The sequence below is a fragment of the Vanessa cardui genome, chromosome 2 (genome assembly GCF_905220365.1).
Source record: "Vanessa cardui chromosome 2, ilVanCard2.1, whole genome shotgun sequence".
NCBI lineage: Eukaryota > Metazoa > Arthropoda > Insecta > Lepidoptera > Nymphalidae > Vanessa > Vanessa cardui.
In genome coordinates, this window is record NC_061124.1 from 8,114,222 (window position 1) to 8,130,786 (window position 16,565).

General features: G+C 31.4%; 2 protein-coding genes across 3 annotated transcripts in view; one reads left to right on the forward strand and one right to left on the reverse strand.

Annotated features, from left to right (window-relative positions):
- LOC124536213 (pseudouridine-metabolizing bifunctional protein C1861.05) overlaps window positions 1-16,565 on the reverse strand; it is a 167,904-nt gene that overhangs the window by 57,151 nt on the left and 94,188 nt on the right. The window lies entirely within an intron of this gene.
- Window positions 1-16,565, forward strand: part of LOC124536160 (CD82 antigen-like) — a 98,322-nt gene that overhangs the window by 30,375 nt on the left and 51,382 nt on the right. For both annotated transcript variants that reach the window (XM_047112627.1, XM_047112636.1), the window contains exon 2: window positions 1,560-1,639. The gene's annotated coding sequence lies outside the window, so the exon portion shown is untranslated. The remainder of the gene's footprint in view (window positions 1-1,559; window positions 1,640-16,565) is intronic.

The following is a 16,565-nucleotide window of genomic DNA, read 5'->3' on the forward strand; positions in this document are numbered from 1 at the left end:
AATCGGCGCCATGATAATGGTTTTGTAGCAATCATAATTGCATCAATTTAACATTCGAAGAATCTGATATCGGAAATTGGAATAGTTTTAACTTTTTGTTTTTTATTGGCGAATTGTAATTATACCTAACTTATACTAATGTGTTCCTGATTGAATTTTTTACTATTGGTACCCCCCTTTCTAGTATTAAATATTCTACTGCCAAATAGCAATAGGTTTGAAACAATGTAGATTGTAGAAGATGGTATAGATGATGATTCCAATGAAAAGTAGCAATAGTGACCACTTGAGATCGGGTCTTTGCCAGTATGCTTTCATTTTTATAGGACTGCAATAAACTCACAAGACTGCCAATGTTGCAGATATGTAGATGGTATATAGGTGCTTTCCATTAAATGAGAAAAAAATCAGCAACTGGGGAAGGGATAGGAGCATATTTAATAGCACGGAAGTGTATATGCAAAAAGTATCTTCTTTTCTTGATTTCGCGACACGATTAAAGTGAGGCAGGTATATAGATTATTGACTTTATAAGTTTTGCAAGTTAAAGAAGTGTAACAAACACTGTTTACTTCCCTTCGCTGACTCAACCTGAAATTTGGGCTGGAGACATCGGGATCTGACTAACATAGCCATTATAAAAACGAGAGAGTTAACATACACCAATAGTAAACATAGGGTAGTTCCCTATATTGTGTTTATTGCATAATGAAATATGCTTCAATGTATATCATTGGTATGTTTTGTAAAAATAATATAGAGTTTTTTGTAGATTTTCATTCAGTATTTCCACATTGAATTGAATGAAAGGTCTAGAGTTAAAAAGCTAAGCGTATTACAAGAAATTCTTTCGACGCTACTCTTAAGATAGTAAAGTGGAGAACGGTAGTTTCATAAAAAAATTCTAAAAAAGAAAGTTTTCTGAGTCGTAAAATGAATGAGACTGTCTTGAGCAACTGTCCTGAGATATTAAGGAAACGGCTGCTGAAGAAAGTATTTCATAAAAAAATACGTTGAGATTTTACAGTCTGTAATTATGTGATTTAAAAAGACCTTCGGTCCATTTCGTTTTATAAACGACGAGCTATATTCATGACTGTTTGTAGAATCGTTTGATATGCAAATGAGGTTTTTGTCTGTTCATAGCGGTTTTTACTTCTCGTGGACATAGATGTAACGATTTTCAAATCACCATGTCGAGTTTCATTAAAACCTAGTAGTTTCGATTGAGCACTATCGAACTTAAATGTGTGTGTTTTTATTATATCTGTAAATATATCACCACTTATTCTAAATATTATAATAACTATATGGTAACTAAGATTGTCCCTTACGACCGAAATATATAACATCTGTAATAATAAGGCTGGTTCAGTCATCGAATCAATAATCCAATAGTTTGAATTGCAGTTTGTGACTAGAATCATTAGTGGTATTCAGACATACTTGACAGAAGATTGACTACGAAACATATGTATTTATTTTATTATATACTGTTATAGAGTACTTTAAAACATATCATTTTTGATGAAGTGTTAATTTTTTTTTAATTGTTTCAGATTGGAGCATTGTCTATCGGTCCGTTGGTTCAACATAATGAAGTTTTGCTTGCAACACAAAGGATTAGTCGAAAATCGAGGTATCGTAACATATACAAAAAATGTGCAAAAGTTTTAACATATAATATTTTATAAATTTTAATTATTTCTAGATAAATCGTTAAAACTTTTTGGAATCTTTTAAACTTCGAACGACGTATTCGATAATGCATCGATCCAAACATATTATCGATAAAATAATTTAGTTTATGTTATAATTTACTTTATTAAGTCTTGCTTATTACTCAATAAAATAGTGTATGAGATGAGACAAATCCGGTACGACGGGATCGTGTTAAGGAGCAGGACCAACAGTTTTTCCCATGCACGGGAATATACAGGTTTAAACTTCGGGCCGTTACTGAAAATTTTGCTATAGAAAAATTTGATAACTTCTTATCGGCCCGATGTAAGGTTTGATCCGTTTAACTTTGGGACCTGTGCCCTTATCTATGTAGTAACGAGGCAGTAGAACTCTTGTCTTGTTGAAATGTCCTTATGGGCCCTTTAGACTAGAGCATATTAGTATTTTTTTGTTTTAATTAATATTTTCCAATTACTAATTAATACAAAAAAAAAATACCTACTATGTAAGACTCCATAATCCATATTGATAAAAACAAAGAACGTTTGAAATTATGTTCTTTAATTTTAAGCATATTTAATGAATCTTATTACATAATAATATCTTTAGAGGGTAGCCAAATGATTACTTACACTTGTGTCTTTACTTATGATTGCGGGTACTTTATTGTCTTCACAGAATAAGCTCGTACGACTGATGTGACACAGTCTGTTATTCTACACTTTAATTAGTGAAGAAGGTAAATTACATTTCAAGGAAATAGCAGTAGCTTCACGTTTAATTGTTTCTTGTAAAATGATTATGACTATGTTCAAATGTATTAACAATTGTGAGAGCGTATTTGAATTAATTATATTTTGGTTTCAATATTTATGTGTATTACAAAGATGATCATAACATTAAAATATAATTATATAAGACCTAAAGAAGACAAAGATGTAATCGTCGAATGAGTAATTATAAAGTTTGAGTAAAATGAGATTAAAAAGGGCAGTTATTTAAAATAAATATTAATTAAAATATCCACTTTGGTGCATCATCTTTCTCTATGATACTTTTTATTACATAAAAAAATTAATAATACTCGGTATCTTAATAGGTATAATTCATATTCGTTAACTCTAGTCAAGTTAAACAAATATGTTTTTTATACGATATACTTACCAACTTCTTATGAACATGATTTGTTAATCTTACAAATGTCAGGGATTTCTTATGTATCGCATATGAGAAGCAAATGATTAGTTTTAACTTCTGTAAATATTGAAATAAATATCACTAAAATGTACTGTAGAACGCTAATAGGTATTGAATACTATCAATATATAAATGTTTAATCGTATAACAGGATATAATTGTAGGAACCGCGACGTTTGGTTTGTTACTCTTCATTTAAAAAATAATAGAAAATCAATATCAAGTAGGCTTTCTGCTCAGGCATAATCGAATTGAATTAAAAAAAAAAACTAATGTAATACATTAAATTACATCGATTTTAGTTATCTGTTGTTATTTTTAATTTAAGTATATAAATTTTTCTAATCAATTTACTGAACATCTAGGCTGTTTCCGTTCGTTATCTTTCACATTTTGTTTCGCAAGAGATGAATACCGGTGGAGGTGTAAACAAGCGCTTATTAGTATGACAAAGCATCTACCTCGTGGAGTCAGAGAGGCAGAGGTTGAGATGACGATAAGGCACGTGCTCTACTATCAGGATTTTTTATCTCGGCCTCGTTTCGAGCGCACTAGAACACATCTCCATTCAATCGTACAACATAAGTTTTTTGTTTAATAGATACCAAGGAAAACAAATTGAGAAGGTCATGTTTGTCAATAAAACGTCGCGGTTGTGGCTTGGGGTATACATTTAATGTCATTATAGGAACGCAGGTCAAATAAAATCGAGATTCGGTTTTTTATGAGGCAGTGACCTTGACTTACTTTCTATAGATAAGCGAAAACACTTTGGGTGCGATATTCAAGGAGGTGGGAGCAGGCACCTCGTGTGACTCAACTTTAGATATATACAAATGACATTTATCACAAAGCAATGACACGATAAAAACCGTCAGTTTTTATTCGATATACTAACTTATTAAAATATTTTATGTGAGATGTTTTTTAAAGAAAAGTTAGAAAAATATAAGAAAAATTTAAATGACTATTCAGCCCTTTACTTAAGCCTGCTTGCAAGCTTGTTTTAAGAATCGAATCTACTATTAACGAATGATGAAGACTTCCAATATAAAGTAACAGTTTATTTTTTAAATCTCATAAAAAATATTGCCGACATATAAAAGGCTACTATGTACTATTTATATAGAACATAATATAATACAATTAGTACATATCCAAAAATAAGCCTTGAACATGGGTCATAATATCGAAAGCTTAAGTTAATAAAATATAATAAATAAATTTGTATCGAATTTTGCCATTCGTTTTGCTAATTTTAGTTAATTAAAAAGAAAAAACTTATCTGGTAAATTGGTACTTCCCGTCGTGTAGAGTTTCATTGACAAAAGTAAAATTTTATCCAACAAAACAGAATTGAATTGTTGAAAACAAAACACTTTTGAAAATTACTGTGATTAAAATCCGATATCGAAGCAGGATTTAATCTATTGTTTGCAGTAATTGCTTTCTTTTTTAATCGTAAATAAATCGAAGCACTTTTGTTAACTTCCTATTGCGAATGATTATGCAAACAGTTTGCATAATGGCCACCTCTTGCATTGTAAGCCCGATTATCTCTTAGAAATATTACACAGAAATTTATAACATTTTTATTGCATGTTCTTGAGGAAACAAATCATAGTTAAACGAATGTGAACTCTAAAACGTATCACAGTTAAAGGCAAAAATAAATCTTAATATAGAGGTTACACTTGGTTATTTATAGTCAAAAATCTACCACTGGTTCTGATTTCAACACTTTGGACCTGAGAAGAACCGGCGAAAGAAACTCAGCATGTACAATAGTAATAAACAAATTTTAGTTATATGAAACAGCCTGGAGGCGATCATCTCATTCCCAAGGTGTGCAATCAACTAAAAAGTCATTAGAGCATACAAACGGTCTTTAACGATTCTTTTAAATTTAACAATTGGATTTTTTGAACGTTCCCTGGGATTCTATTGTAAAAACGGTAAATTGTGCAAAACATCGATTCATGAGTGTTGACAACATATTAAACGAACTAGCATTATGAAGACACAAATAATTAATCTATGCTCGACTGTTAAGGAAAATATAGTATATATATCTGTGGAAAATACGATATTACGATGTGTTTCTTGTAATTACATACAGCTTTACTTAGCGTACACCTAAGCCCAAACGTATAGAGTATAGGTTTTTGGTGCTGATTTACTAGCTAAGCATGGCTGTTTGGTGCAGAATTAGTTGCAAGAGGTATTCGCTGAGACGTAGAGTTAAATCACATTACAGTTATTGGTAACATTTCCCCGTTATATACATACATTAAGGCTTGGCTGTTTCAAATAACAAAAATATGTTTGTATTATTATTAAAAATATATATTGTATATGTACCTTGATATGGACAGAAAAATTGATCCCGTTAAGTTCCTTTCGCCGGTTGTTCTGGTCTGAGGCGTTAAGTTCTGACCTGGTGGTAGATTTTTGACTATCAATAAGAAAGTGTAATTACTTCTATTTTGAATAAAGATTTTTGAAAAGGGTTCAGAGCTACAAAACTTTGCCTCGTTATTATAATATTACTAACGAAGCCGATAAATCTCACAATGTGCCAATACATTTGCGATAGTATTTTATAGAAAATCTGATGAGATAGTATGACAGTTGTTATATTACGGTATTTATATAAAAACTCTTTTCCACGATCTTTATAAATACTTAACAACACAGTGCTCCTTATACCGGAAGGAAACAAAGAATAACAATATCGGAAATGGAACATAAGTGGGTCTGGAAAGATGCTGATGTTTGTGAGAAGTCGATACACAAGTGTACCAGTATGTAGACCTACAGACAATTGAAAACAGAGCCTTGAAGAAGTCAAGAGCCTACATTGTATTGAATACAACAAAGAGTTTCTTATTATATTCTCGTGTGGCTTTATTTAAATAAAATAAAGCAATATTTTCAATCGTTATTTTAGGCTATTTTTAATAAAGACATCGGAATAAGTTAAATAGAATGAGTCATTTAAAAGAGTTTCTTGTTTCTCATTGTCACGGAAAAGCTTTCAGCATCTCGTTCTATAAATAATTGTATTTATTGCGATATTATGTAAGTAGGTTTGTTTATTGGGGAAAAAGAGGTTAGGCTGTACGTGATATTGGAAATGTTGTTTGAAAGGTTTCGTTTTCGGACAGTATTTTATATAAATCATCATCCTTTGTTTTAGTATTCTGTACAGCTAAACTTTATAAAATATATTGTAGGTCAAAGGTAAGCAGCCTACCTGGCGATGTTAAAGGTCTAGGTTCCATATTCACCGAATCATGAAATAGTTTAATTCGTTTTCAATGAAGAGAATGTTTCACGAAGAAAGTCCATGTATATAATTTATACTTATCATCATAGTAGTTTATCTATCTTCTTTAACTTAACAGGTTTATATAAACAATTATTATACTCGTTGAAAGTCGGGATGGGCATATAATAAGCTGCTAGTATACAACACATAGAGACTTATTTTTAAATAATAGTATATTTTTTACGCAAAAAACTTTTGTAAAGACTTTATGTACGTATACTTCTCTATACATTAATTAATATTTTATAATTAAAGTTATTAATAAATATAAACATTTTTCCATATGTAACTGTATCGACTATGTAACAGTTATAAGAGTTGCTCTATTGTGTAATTTGATACGTCTGAATTTCTGCAAAAAGTCATCTAGCCATTCTGTTGTAATAACTCGTTAGACGACAGAATGGCTGTCTATTAAAACTTTTAATTTATATTACTAACAACTATTCCAAGGTTAATTTAATAATTAAATTATTCGTGTGATGTAGATTGTTGAACATTTTTAATTTAAAAATATGATATACTATCAAAATTGCAAATGTATTCACAAAGAGTTCTCTTTGTCTTTCGATATTCAATTAACATATTCATAATGATATTATATTATAATTTTTTATGATATGATCATGGTATGTTATTATAGATAGCTCATATACGATACAAGGAATGGTTAATACATGTATTACAACGTCTGGATGTGCTAAGCGTATCCTTCGACCTCCATTTAATCCTATAAGTAAGTGGTAGGGCTTTGTGCAAGTCCGTCTGGGTAGGTACCACCCACTCATCAGTTATTCTAATAATAGTATTGTTGTGTTTCGGTTTGAAGGGTGTGTTAGCCAGTGTAAATACAGGCACAAGGGACATAACATCTCAGTTCCCAGGGTTGGTGGCACATTGACGATGTAAGGAATAGTTAATATTTCTTACAGCGTCATTGTCTATGGATGATGGTGACCACTTACCATCAGATGGCCCAATTGCTCGTCCGCCAACCTATACCATAAAAAATGTAGTTACAAAGAACACCGGACTAGCGTCAGGCAGGCGGCTGGCTGTAAAAATCTGCCAAATTATTTTCTTGTAGTGCTATAAAACATTGCGCAGAACCCAAATAAATAAGAAGGCAACCGAAATATGATCCAGATTATTTATATTTTTTTATGTTCCTTCATTTTACTTGGCCTGGTATCGCGTGTCTATTGCTCAGATATTTAGCGTGTTTTAGGTCAGATCGCGGTTCCATATTGCAGTAACTATGTATCTATGTATCTATACATAGGACGTTTCAAAACTAACAACAAACACTTTTGAAAATAACTGCAGTTTCATCCATCTAATAATTCAGTGGTAGCGAACATTTTACGTAATATTTATTTTTCACTTAACGAATAAATAAACTTTATCTATGCAAACTGCAGGTGAACGACTCGCGTTTCAATTGAATTCGGCATTCACAATGATTGAATAGACGCATTCAATAACTTAGATTGGTCGGTTATATCACTTGGTACAAAAGTATCCGCCAGACCGGGCGAATACGAATTTATTTTGCTTGCCAAGTTTCCTTGTCATTAAATTGTTTGAAATAATCTTAAATACGGTTTCTTTAAGCTGCTTATATTTATGTACGTTTATAGTAGTTTTCTTTGTAAGGAATTATTCCATATACAGATAATAGGGAACTTAAATAAACTAGATAATTGTAACATATTACCCAATGTGCAGGTTTAACTATCATAAAAAAGAAGCAGTAGTGATGTTAACATCTCATTTCTAAAGTTAAACAGAGTTGGAAAATAAGGGATACATATGTACAATGTTCTCAGTAATTGTAGCTTAGTCGACTCTGCCTATTATAGTGCGGGCATAGCTTGTTAATTATTGATCAAATACTAACAGGTTGCACTATTCTCGGGACAGTACTAGGAAGTTAATAGCTTGCACTAGAAATGCTAATAATTTAACACGTTAATACATTAGCTGAGATGCTTATTGCAATTTTGTAGTGTTATTAATACAAATACTTCCGAGTGTATAAGTATCAATAACAATCAGCCAGGTTAAGCAACAAAAAAATACAAACAGGTATTGTTTTCGTTTCCTAATGGACAACGGTGTTACTGCTTAATTAAAATTTTTGAGCGAAGGTGAATTTTTAAAACGATCTATGAAATTTAATTGTATATCTCCCTCGTGTCAGAGAGAAATGTATTATTTATAGCGTACATTTACCCACTTGGTATCTTTGCTACGTTTATATAAATTTACGTTCGTGCCCCCTGACGTACGTACTCATTACAAAGTGACGAGTACACTCGTATGATAAGAGAATAAGAGATGTATTATATCATGTAATTACATATTAGATATTCATTAGAGAAAATTGATATGGTACGTAGTATGTTATAGGAAACAAATATTGAATCCTAGACGTATAAGCCATCAGGTAGTTAGGTTACTTAGGATTGCAAGTTTGAACCGGAACAAATACCACTAATGTTGTCTTAAATTTTCGCGATTATTACACATTTAAATAAAACTAGTTATAACGGATTTGAATCGCGTATATTAATTATTTACTAATTTAGTAAATAATTTAATTTAAATTTAGTTCTACCCGTGACCACGAACGCTGTAAAGTGCTCGAAACGTGGGGATGTCAAAAAAATAAATAAATAAAAAATAATTAATATACGCGATTCCAATCCGTTATAACTAGTTTTATTTAAATGCCACTGAGTTATCACGTGTTTTGTTTGTGTTTGGTTGAAAAGAGAATATCATCAAGAATGCTTGGGTCAGGTGATGTTCTGCATTATTGCAGCGAAGTGGAATTAAATTCTAACGATCTCTTTAAGAGGTTAGATGGCCTTAGTCCTTTAGTGGAACATGTACTGTTATTTTTTACACTAGAGCTTAGGATAGTTATCTGGTAATAATGAGTAGCCTACATCAATAACAATTTAATTTCATCGTCACGGTGACACGTTGATTTCCTGATTCGGTATTTGAGTTCATCTATATTTTATGCTTAATTAATCTCGAAGGAGCCGAGGGTCGTGCTCCTAACAATTTCGAATGTTCGTCTTTGATCTGTCACGTGTCTGGATAGTTAGGAATGTTGCATCTGTGACATTTTCAAAGTGTCATCTGAATTAAGTTTTTAAAGTAATCTATACATATAATAAGATTTGTTTGTGATAGTAAAATAGCCCTTTTATACTTAGTGCATATGTACGTATACAGGGTGCATATACCAAAATAACATTTTTTAAAATTTTTGTCTGTCTGTTTGTTTGTTCCGACTAATCTCTGGAACGGCTAGACCGATTTTGACGGGACTTTCACTGGCATGTAACATGTATTTCACTTTTTTGTTATATACAAGATCGTGGGCACAGCTAGTTTATTCTATAGGTATTTGAATTATACATTACGTTATATCTTAATTGTTTTCGTGTGTAATGACATTGAATAGACGATAAGTAATAAGTTACCAAAGAATTCTTTAAAATAGAAGAAGAATAACGTATGTCAGACAATTTTATTTCATTTTTTTGTGAGTTTGCTTTAATATTGTCGTTAAAAATTCTTTGATATAAAAGTAACAGTATAGATGTTTCAAATATCCACATTCAAAAATAAGTTTTCCTCATTTTTTAAATAATGATTGAATGACGAATCTAAGCCATTATTTTAAAACAACAGCTAACTTGTTGTAAAATAATGTCAAATGTCAATGTTGGGAATGACAGTTGAGCATAATTTATATTACAAATTAAATTAATTGATAAAATATTATTGAAAGTTTAATTCGATTATAAATACTTACTATGCAAGATGCTCTTTAACCTACATTAAGGCAGTCCTAAGCAGGTCAATGACTTTAAAGGAGTGCTTATAAAATAGCTAATTTCTGTTTTTCTTTGCTAGACAGTATAACTAAACATACCATGTTCCAAAATAGAATAGCCATATTGAAAAAATGTTGACAAATTTGCAAAGAACATTACAAAGAATAATTAATATATATAGGTACATATTACATATACTCGTAGTGTTAAAATAACAAATTAATGTTTTGCATAATCAAGGAATATATTCTCGGCATCAGGAGATTTATAGAATGATAAGATTTCATTATTATTGAATTAAAATGTTATTGACTGTTGATCGATATTAAACTTTGTAAAAAATTAAAGATAAAAAGTTTCTTTGTTACTTTAAATACGTATTACACAAACAACTCCGTTTGGCAGCGTTGCATAATATGTGGTGGCCAGCTAACTGAACAGCAAATGATTTGAATCTTTGATAAAATAATAAAGACTATATATAGATGAGATACGATATAATATCATAAAAAAAAGAATCTATTATAAATAGGGAATGATTGTGAACTTGAATCAACTAGCAATAAAACGTACACAATGTAAATAGTTTTAATTTAAAACTTATTTTGATAGCCTCATCAATTGATCTATTGATAAATAACGCGGTTTATAATCTTTCGACAGTTTACAATCACGTGAGATTTAATAATTATAATATTTATAACGTAATGATATTTCCATTTTTATGTTGACATATATATCCTATGATATTTGGTCTTTTTTATGAAAAAAATCAGTCTCATGGCGGTTGGCAGAGGTGAAAAATCGAAGTTATTAGAGAGTTGCACAGTCACTTGCGCATGGCAACGCGTCAGCCATTAGACGCATTAGATGCTTCATACTATCGTATAGCGTGGCAATGCATGACGTAGCAACTCGTCAAATTTTGTCCAGATCCGCTGCATAAACTTCAAAAGAATTGATGTTTTCTGCATTGAAAATAAGCTTATAGTATAATGAAGAAAAAAAGCAACACTTTAAGCTTACGAATTTCCTATACCAACGCGTTTTCTGTAAGGTTTCTTTAAGATTTTATGAAACTTCGATCAACGCGTCTTGTAGAATTTGAAAACTCGACTTTTTACGTTACTTATGTTTAGTGTAGAGAAAACTGATAAAAAAATGTTCTCTTTCTCCGTCAATTTTATTGTTATTTTGAAACATATTTAGTCGTTGTTGAGTTGTAATTAAAATGTTCTACAAGAGTAACGCTCGCAAGTATCTTAATAAGGCTACAATGCCCGCCTCGGGAGCTAAATGTAATTTGGTTGTTCTCGAGTGCCTCTCCGCTGGTGTACAAAATTCATTCAGTCCACTAGACTAGGGGCTGCTTCAGCTTAAAACATTGTATTGCTTTATTTTAATGACAATGGATTTTTGCATCGGTCTGTTGTTTTTATTTTACCATTGTGGTTATATTAATGGTTTTATATTCAATCTCACCTATATACAAATATTGAACGACGTAATAAAATGAAAATAAAGTTTATGCTTAAAGGAACTTATAATTAACTATAATCACAAATAAAATTTACGTTATACTACCATTGATTTGGAATGTAGATTCTACCTAGAAGAACCGAAAAGGAAAATATTCATTCGTGTATACAATTTATATATACTCGTATTTATATCTTAAAGTAAAGTAAACAGCTCGAAAGTTTCCACTGCTGGGCTAAGGCTCTCTCATTAAAGAGAGGGTTTGAAACATATTCCAGCACGCTGTTCCAATGAGGGTTGGTGGAAGGCACACGTGGCAGAATTTCTATGAAATTAGACAAATGCAGGTTTTCCTCACGATGTTTTTCTTCACCACCGAGCACGACATGAATTATGAACACAAATTAAGTACATATATATAGTGGTGCTTGCCTGGGTTTGAATACGAAATCATCGGTTAAGATGCACGCGATCTAACCACTGGACCACTTATATTTTGCATAGTATACAGAATGCAGAATAACTAAGAGTTTTTATAATTTGTAGAAACAGACTTATGAGGCTTCAGATTTATATTCAGCCTGGTTAGACTCGCTAGCTCAAAAACTATTTTTTGTCAATAAATTTTCCTTCCATTAAGTATGAGACCGGCTGGACCAAATTTCACCATTCTCCGGATCGAACGTAAATTCGTCGGACACGTGGATTAACTCTTTACGGTCGTGTCGACTTGCCGTCTCATTAGTTTAAGACTACGTCAGTTTGCGCATGCTCCAGGCCACAATGTTTTCTGTGTAGTTAGATATTCCCCGTTGAGAATATCCCATACATAAATTGACCTCATGAATAATAATTTCACATTTACCAATAAATAAATTAAAAGTTAATGTAAAAAATTATGCATACTATTTTACACACGTATATAAAGACAATAAATAGCTGGATAGTAGTCGATGTATTTACTACGGGATATATAAATATCCTATATCCTATATACATATAAGTATAATTAGTATGCATGTTTTGATCCTGTAAAATTCTTCACGGTAGAACGTGCATTCCATGTTGGTAGTAGATTTAAATACGATTGTATCTTGTAGAATATCAGTTTAAAAATAATTTGTTGTCTCCATTAATACAATCTATTTGAATATGCATTCAGCATTTATGATAAAAAACACGATGTATATTTTGATAGTATATCAAAAAAGGTTTTATACGCTGAATCTTTCTCAATTTTATGATCGTAGCTGATTTTAAAATTTTTTGATAAGTTTTATTTTGACGACCTCCATGGTCGAGTGGTGTGTACACCGGTTTTCATGGGTACGCCACTCTGAGGTCCCGGGTTCGATTCCCGGCCGAGTCGCTGTAGATAACCATTAGTTTTCTATGTTGTCTTGGGTCTGGGTGTTTGTGGTACCGTCGTTACTTCTGATTTCCATAACACAAGTGCTTCAGCTACTTACATTGGGATCAGAGTAATGTATGTGATGTTGTCTCATATACATATATTTATATTTTAATATGTATATTTAATTGCGATACGTATTGGAAATTTGCATTCACTTGATGAAATAAAAGTAAAGGCGATTATTTAACTATTTATTTTATGTGTATGTAATGACAGTGCACAATATATATAGACGTCAGACGAGAGAACATAGTTGACAAGTATTCAATACATAAAAAGGTCTAATATTTAATTTGTGTATGCCTCCTCAATACTCCTAACATCACTGACGAAAATTAAACTTTTTAGTGCACAATAATTAAAAGTTACAATATTATATTATGCAGACATGACGCGGAGTTTATAATGTTAGCATGTAAAGTCAAGTTGCCGATGATATTGCTGACAGTGAACGGAGTTAACGTACACGTAATGAGAGCCGATGTTCGCTCGACATCGGAACTCATTTTCATCGCTAAATGAGCTTTGATGACACACTTTAAAACTCAAGCGCCCTCCGCACACGTTGCATGGTAACGATCATTTAGATTCGTCACAGAAATGTAATTAGATATTTCAACCTTTTTTATACGAGCTGTTCATGACTATCAAGACACTTAAAATTGTGAAATAATACTTTTTTATATCATTTAAATTATCTTATTATTATGAATTTTATCGAATATTTAAGCATCATTTAAATAACTAAGTTACTTGGTAAATTAAATATTAATTGTTCTTTATTAGATCTAATACCCTACGTAGCTTACCACAGGCAAACTAATGCACCGTAGCGCAGGTGTAGCAAGCGTAGAGCGCGTCAGAGTGCAACGTACCATGATCTAGGTGGATATGTAGCGTGCATTAATGCACCGTAGCAATCACTGGTCTACGGTGTAGTATTTACGTTACATCTAATTTTATTTATATGACATGGATTTTTGTAATTATTTCTTTAAAAATATACAAAAAATGTGTTACTCAATCTATAGATGCAAGTAGTACAAGAAGTATTAAGCATTTGTTACCTATTTAATTCGCTACTAACCATTCGATTAAATACGTTATGAACATAGTACCAGTAATTGCACCCGGTCATTGACCTTTGCCAGCGAATTTCAGCTTTGCCGTGTATTGTTTTAAAATAAAATACGTTTACGTAATCTAATGCAGACGAGCTTGCACAAATCCATGTGACCAATTTTTACCTAACATTATGGAGCTGAACTAAAATTTAGACTATTAGATAATTTGATTAGATTCGATATATTTTGTTATGAAAAACTAATTTAGGAATATTAGCAGTGCAAGCAGAATGCACAATGCAGAGCAAAACTATTTCAGTTAAACTATTAAATTCACATGGAGAATGAAAAATTTTATATTATTTATATGTAATTGTCTTTTAATTTCGGTATCGGTAATAATGTTTGCATTATTAATATCATAATAAATCTCATGCACAGTTACATATTTTACAATTGCAACGCGTAAATATGTATTAGATAATACACACATTAGAAGTCCAATCAATGGATTAGTACAATATATTCACATACATATATGTATGTTCCCATTTCAGACTAATGAAAAAGAGGTTGATGATACTAACGATGACGACAATATTTAACATTTATGTCGTAATATTGGCACTTTTCTGTTTAAGGAAAAGCCTTAATATTCAAATTACAATATTGTTATTTATGTATATAGTTTTCCATTGTATATGACCTAGATATAACCTTATTTCATTGTGTTTCTAAAATTAAATAGTAATGCTGTCTGGTAATAAAAGACAAATTGAAGATAAGATACCGAAAAAACACGGACAAGTCTTTGGAGATATAATATATATTTAAAAAACCGTGTTTACGCAATGCTGGTTTTTCATAAATACACGATTGTAATGAAGATAAACATGGTGTTTTTGAATAATACCGACATATAAGGTTGGTGCCAAATGTTGGCAATAAATTTCACACGGAGCCAACGTTTGTTGGACGCATCGTCTTATTGCATCTCTAAATTCTTATTTAAAAAACATCTAAAGGTTTTTTAAAAAGCACGATTTCCTTACAAAGCAGCTCATTTTCCATAATCCAATTCCATAACACAATGGTTCAGGGATCTTGGCAATGCAAATCGCATTCTCGTAGATTATTTTGACTTTAATTTCATAAACGTAATGAAATAGAGGTGTCGCAAAAACAATCTGCAAGAATTGCCACTTCCTATCTCAAGAAGGGAGTCAGCGAATTTTAAGATTTTATTTTTAGGTTTTATATTCGAAAGTAAAAGAAATGCTGGCACAATAGCGGAGGCATCCCAATTGCATATTTAACGAGTTCTCGCCAACTACCCGGAAGGAACGCGCGAGTTGACATTATAATTGCTGTGAATTTTAGTGTAGCTGAACGAGGTTCTATTGAGACGTAAAACGTTTTACAAAATAGACATTGAAATCAATGTACTGGGAAATAAGAACTCTTATATTAATAATTATAGAAATCATTACTTAATATGTACTATGTGCAAAGATTGCTTACTGTGACTCAGTAAAGATATTTGGTAGAATAACGTTTTATAAAGTACCTACATATGTATGGACATAGTTTTATTAAAATCTTTATTTTACTTAGTGGTGGTATTATCCATTATTTATGACATTCTAACGCCAAATAACAATGCTTAGTATTGTTATGTTCTGGTTTGGTCAGCTCCCAAGGTTGGTGGTGAACCCTTTCCATTAGTAGCACATTTGCCTATCCGCCGACCTATATTACGTGTATATATATTCATATTCATATTGGTGTTAAGATGTATATTGATTTGTAATCATCTGTGTCTATATTATTAATTTGTTATATAAAACAAGTTACATATTGTTTACACAGTCATAATATACATATCAAAATCATAACAGTTAAAAACTTTTATTAATTATCGTAAATATCTTTTTGTTCTAATCAATATGGCTTGATTTATATGTATTTGGTAGGAATATATATGTCTCCAATAATCGACATAAAATGGGTCGCCTGTCTCCAGCGTGAGAGGGCTTGCGAGACGTTGCTATTGGGACAGTTTCCCTCACTTAACCTTTAGATAGAATCATTGTACGTGACAGAGGGTAACTAATTTTATACGTCAGTGTCCGCACTAACGTAGCTTGACCTTGCCTCGAAAGGATTTTTATAGAGCCTAATTTATGATGATGAATTTACCACAACTTCAAAATGTATTCAAATTATTTTAAAGTTTGTTAACATTTTATATAAAATAGTTCGAAGAGTCATATAAGTATATTTTAAGTATGTTACATAATTAAAATTTTTAATTGGACAAAGACCTCAGATTTTGTGGTCTACAGCTTATTATGCAATGTTGCTCCATCTCTGCTCGATGCGTAAACATTTTCATTTTACACAAACTTGTTTCCTCTACATGATGTTCTTCATTATCGAATACGACATAGATTATGCATATTCTTACACATACTATGCACCAGAAACCTCCGCAAAAGTAGCAACAACAACTGAACAAAGTTACAAATCTATCGGATGAA